Raw genomic sequence first — 6062 nt, 5'->3', positions numbered from 1 at the left:
TTATAACATATTAAACTAATGCAAGTGGTTAATCCTGAGTTAATTGGGTAAGAGCAGAAAACAAGTAGTCGAAAAGTCAAAGAAATAGAATGTGCAGTCCAAATTTTATGAAAGAATATTTCCTAGAAAACACTTGTATTACCTCTTTTTACATTTACATAACACATGGCTGGTAAGGGTGTATACAGTACCTGATCTGCTTAAATAATTGAACTAGTTTTTTTCCTTTGAAATATTCCATAATGTCTTAGTATTGTCTCTCTCTCTATATATATAATCCAGTGTCTGTCTGTCTATCTGTATGTATGTCCGCTTTTCAAGCGATAACTATTTAATGGATTTAGAACTTTTTTTTCTCTAATTTGCTTGAACATTTTGATTGATTTTGCGACTTCTTTCATCGTGCTAAGTATCATAGTTCACTTGCAGGAGAGATTTATTTGCGCTAAACTGAGACAGCAGCTGTTGGCTGAGGGTAGGGGGAAGCATGACGTCAGGAGTAGGGAGCCAGGCAAGGCTCTCCTCACTTATGCGCCAGCCTCCGTTCAAGTCGCTCTACCTGTCGCGACGTTTTGGAGTGTAACTTACCTCCGCTTAGCTAGCAATACCTGTTTGTTTATTGATTTTTAAAATTTGTTCTGTTTCACTACTACGCAGGCAGAGCTGCAGGGGACGGCTAGTATTTACTTATAGATAATATAGTCATGTCATTTTCTAACCTGCTTAATCCAGACCAGGGTCATGGGTGGGTTGGAATCTATCCCAGCTAGATGCCAGTCAATCGCAGAGTGAACACACACACCCACAAACCAAACACACACTAGGGCCAATTTAATGTAGTCAATTCACCTAATATAGTGCCAATAAAAATATTTATGCCCTGAAAAGTTTCCACATTTTATTGTTATACAACATTGAATTACAGTGGATTTAATTTGGCTGATCTTTAGAAAAAATTTATTGAATGTCAAAATTAAAAATAAGATCTCTGTAAAGTGGTCTAAATTAATTAGACATAAATTACACATAATAATTGAACTCATAACTATTCATCCACATTAACGTGACACCTCTGAATCATCACTGGTGCAACCAATTGGTTTTAGAAGTCACATAATTAGCTAAATGGAGATCACCTGTCTATAGTAAAGGGGTTTCAATTGATTTTAGTATAAATGTACCTTATCTCGAAGGTCCAGCTTGCGTGGAGTTAGTATGGCAATGTAACTTACACGTTGAAGATAAAAGAACACTCTAAGCTACATGGTGAAAAGGCAAATGAAAACTATAAGTCAGGGGCCAAGTCACTGAATATGCTTTGGAATTCAATTAAATCAATCATTAAGAGATGGAAAGGGTACTATACAGCCGTAAATCTGCATAGACCATCGCCAATTAATAGTGCAAGGAGATGACTAGTGAGTAAGGCTGCCAATTCTGAAGGAGTTACAACCTACAATGACTGAGACTGAAGAGACTGTGTATACAGCAACTGTGTCCAAGTTCTTTATCATTCACAGCTTTAAGCGAGAGTGGCAAAGAGAAAGCCACTGCTAAATAAAAAAAATCAAGGAATGCATGTGGGAAACTCTGAAGTTAAATGAAAGCGGGTACTATAGTCTGATGTGACCAAAGTCAAGCTTTTTGGCCACCAGAATAAACACCATACTGTACTTGGCTTAAGGCTATCATTGCAAATATCAAAAACACACAATTTCCACAGTGAAGCATGGTGGTCACAACAGCATGTTGTGGGGATGCTTCACCTGGAAATGTAAAATGAATGCAGCCAAGTACGATGAAAATCTGGAGGAAAAACTCATTCAGTCTGCAAAAAATCTCCATCTTGGAAAAAGTTTTTTTTTCCATCAAGACAAAAACCCGAAGCCTAAAGCCAAAGATACACAAAAGGCTTAAAAACAACAATGCAAATGTCAGGTTGCATATCTCAAACCAAATGAGAATTTGTAGCTGGACTTGTAAAGGGTTGTTTACTCATGATCTCCTGACAGAGCTTGAGCAGTTTTTCAAAGAAGATTGGGGAAAATTGCAGTGTCCATATGTGCAAAGCTGAAAGAGTCCGGTGCGAACAACTTGGGGCTGTCATAGTTGCTAAAGGGGCATCTATTAAATACTGACATGAAGGGGTAAATACTGTGTGATCAATTATTTTATGTTTTATAATTTTAATTAATTTAGACCACTTTACAGAGATCTGTTTTAACTTTGACATTCACGAGTTGTTTTCTAATGCTTACTATGTAAAAAGCTAAATTAAATCCATTGTGATTCAAAGATGTATAAATACTGTATAAAATGTAAAAACTTCCACAGGAATGAATACTTTGTACATTATTTATTATTTCCCAGTCCCTGTACTTATAAGACTTTGTCCAGGTTTAATTATTTGGATCTGACACAAGCCACTGAGATATGGGTACATTGTTTGGTCAATAGAATGGCAGATGCTTTATTATAACAAATAAACAAGATGTATCCTGGCAATCTATGAGTTTAACCCTTATCTCTTACTTCTTTTACAAAGATAAGCATTTTATGGAGTTTTGAGGGAAAAAACATTATAAATTAGGAACTTCATAAAGTTAAGAAGGAAGCAAAGCCCTTTGACATATAAGTGAATCATAGGACTTATCAATACCCAAACATTTTTATATCTCTTCCTTAGTTTTAGTCCAAAAACCTGTTGATGCAAAAGCTTTTGAAGTGAATACTTTTATTCTAATAATAATACTGTTTATTATTGTTATTTTTGGGAATTATTTTGGATTATTACTCCTAATTTATCATGACACCATTTTGTTTTTTACAGACGTCACAATATTGTTTACAGTTACTGCAGTGGCTGCTGGTCCCATGACCTCAGCAAGCAACATGTGTTGTCACAACACTGCCTGTATAAATCATAGCAGCGCATCGCAGTTGACATCCAAGCTTTTCAAGTTCAACAAAGAAGTCTTTTTCAGCTGTCACTTTATTAACCTTTTTGACTTTTAAACTCTTGAAAACATTTTTGCCTTGCTTCTGGGCTTTGGTGCAATCTTCTGACTACCATTAATTACTTCTTATATGTTTTTTTGACTAGACTATTTTACCTCCTGCCCAATTTTCAACTGTCCTTTTCAGGACTACTCTTTCTTTTTTACTCTTTCTCAGAATAGATGTAACCTTTTTCGCTTATATATTTGTCAGATAAGATATTTGGAAACCCAAAATACTACAGTGACTTTATAAAAGCACATCTAGCTTAGTAAATTATTGATTTGCTCTGAGTTGTGTTAAACATCTGTCATATGCAACACATTGGTTTAGAATGATCAGAATGTCATATAGTATGATATTATTACCAAGAAAATCAGAAAAGATATCAATTACAAAGGTGTGAGAAACTCCTGAAGTACTAACCAGTACTCAGGGTGAGATAAGTTTCTCAACTAAAACAAAGATCTAGAAAATATACACAACTTATAACATATTAATCTAATGCAAGTGGTTAATCCTGAGTTCATTGGGTAAGAGTAAAAACAAGTAGTTGAAAAGTCAAAGAAATAGGTAATATTCAGATTGATCTGTAGTACTGAAAGATATTACTAAAGAACTGTCACTGTTATAACACAATAAAACTTTCTTCTATGCTTTATTTTCATTTTACAGTTTGTGTTCAGCTATCGTGCTGCCACAAATGGTGTCCAGCTACTGCCCTCTGCCACTACCTATAGTTCACTGCAGACACATAAACTCTGGGATGACAACATGGGTGTGACTAGAAGGTTGGCGAGTTATCTCAGGGATAACAGGTTGAAAGGGACTCACTTGGCCAATTTAGTGGCAAGAATATTTCTTTGAGAAATACAGAATATATTTTTTTCCATACATTTTGGTTAATTTTGGGGTTCTTGTAGCCCACAGGACAGCCCATGCAGAGGTACAGCCATGACTCTACTAACCCCATAATATAGTAAACTTTCCAGTTTCATTTCAGTTTAAAGTAGGTGAAAACTACTTATCTTCACCACATAAAAATATAACACGGCCTTTACATGCCTCTTTTTCTACATAAAACAGGTTCTCATTTTTTACAGTTCCATAGGTAGTGTAGCCTGTTTTTATTTTCAGGTGAAATATTAGGCACGGGTGATTTAGTAAGTTCTTTTTCATACTTTATTTCTTCTAATAATGTCACAGGTTTTATAGCTAGACTACTCTCTTCTCTAAGAAGTCTTCAACTTTATGACTGGCTAATTTATCTTCAAGATCTTTTGAAATATAATTTCTTAACACACACACAAGAATTTCCCACTGTACATGTACAGCCAAGGTTTTCAATATGATATATTCACCAATGACTTTAATTCCTCTGGTCACACATCAAAGGACAGTGTACTGCTAAAGAAAGAAAATTGGAAGGCCACAGGTTTAAGGGCAAAGAGATCAGGGATGAAAGCAAAATCAAAACCAAAATGGTGGACTAAACTGAAAAGGCAATGACTGTGTGTTAGAATACAGTATGTAAATCATTGTCCAAGTCTTAAAAACCAAGCCCAATAAGGTAAAGTAACTGAATGATGTCTGTCAATTACAGCCCCCCAGTGAATGTTTTAGGTTGAATTCACAAAATTGGACAAGGTTTGACTTCCATGGTCCTGATCCTTGGTAACTGACACCTGCATCTTAGCGATGGGAACACAAAATGGCAGCGCCCACTAACAAAAATAGTATCAGAGGAGACATGCCTCAAAACAAACCTAAAGCACAAAATGATGAAAAGGTGCAAACTGACTTTTTCAGAATAAATTTAAGGTCTTAAACAAAAACGCATTAAGACAACAAAATATTAACAAACATAACAAGAATCATAATAGACAATTCCTAACCATTCTTTCCTCTGTTGCTGATAAACAATTGTCACACAACTCATCTAGGTTTTTAGGAAGAGGAGAGAATTTAACTTAGTTAATTAATTATCAGTTTTGCCTTGTTAATAATTAATTAAGTAATTTGGCACGGTTCCCACTTCATTTTCATTACCTTTGTCTGTAGGAAGTGGTCTCTGACCATTACACTTATATCAAGGTAATGAAGCATAATCATTTTAAAAAACAGAACAAAACATTCTATTGATAAACACAAGGATTATAGAAATATGTTAACTGTAACAAGTATATCAATATAGAAGACAGGATGCAAGACAAACAAGACAGACAAACATGTAACACAGAAGAGGCAGGATGATTACATGCTATTTGGAATTCTAATTAATCTTGGCACAGATAAAGAGTTTTACAAGTCCAAGTTTCTGCCATTGCTCTGGGATTCCTCTTATGTTGGAGTGCACTGTTTCTCTTTGCGACGTGGTCCTTTGTTCATTGTTGGCTGTGCTTTTCTCAGCTAGCTGTTAGGTTCTTGGCTGTGCACCCTGCATCTGCACAGGGAAAAACATTACTCTTTCTGGTGCAGGAGTTTAGGCTCTGAAATTCCCTTCTTAAAGTAATACTGGTAGCTACTTATCAGTCTTCTCAGGCTGGGCTCAGTTACTGGCATAGAGCTTGTACTGGCAGTGTGGATCTCAGGTTCCAGGTCCATAAAATGAAGAGATTGTAAGCTTTCAGCTCCCCAAAGAGAGAGGCGCATTTCATCTGTTAGATTTCAGAGAGTAAAGTGCTCATCAGCTTTCAGAGGGAGCTAAGAAGAGATGAATGCAGCTAGTTTTGAAGGAGGGTGTGACCTCTGATGTTTGGGTCAAAGTCACTTACAGTTACAAAACCAGTGTCTGGTCATAGGCGTATTGTCTTGTTCATCACATGCAGGGACAATTCAGTTTTCAGTTACAGGCCTAAGATGGAAGTCCACTTAGGCACCTTCATGTCTGAGGGAGACTCTGTCAGCTCAACTCTGATTTATACCTTTTGTTAACAGATGAATTACAGGGTTTACCAAGTGTGGTACAAATTGCAGGTTAGACATTTTCTCAGGAAAACAGGTTGGGGGTAAAGCGTCTCTGTTAAATCTTGTGTCTTAACAGATCTTGCATGCTATATAAAAGC

This window comes from Erpetoichthys calabaricus, chromosome 3 (assembly GCF_900747795.2).
Source record: "Erpetoichthys calabaricus chromosome 3, fErpCal1.3, whole genome shotgun sequence".
In the NCBI taxonomy this organism is placed as follows: Eukaryota; Metazoa; Chordata; class Cladistia; order Polypteriformes; family Polypteridae; genus Erpetoichthys; species Erpetoichthys calabaricus.
This window is presented reverse-complemented; position numbering follows the sequence as displayed.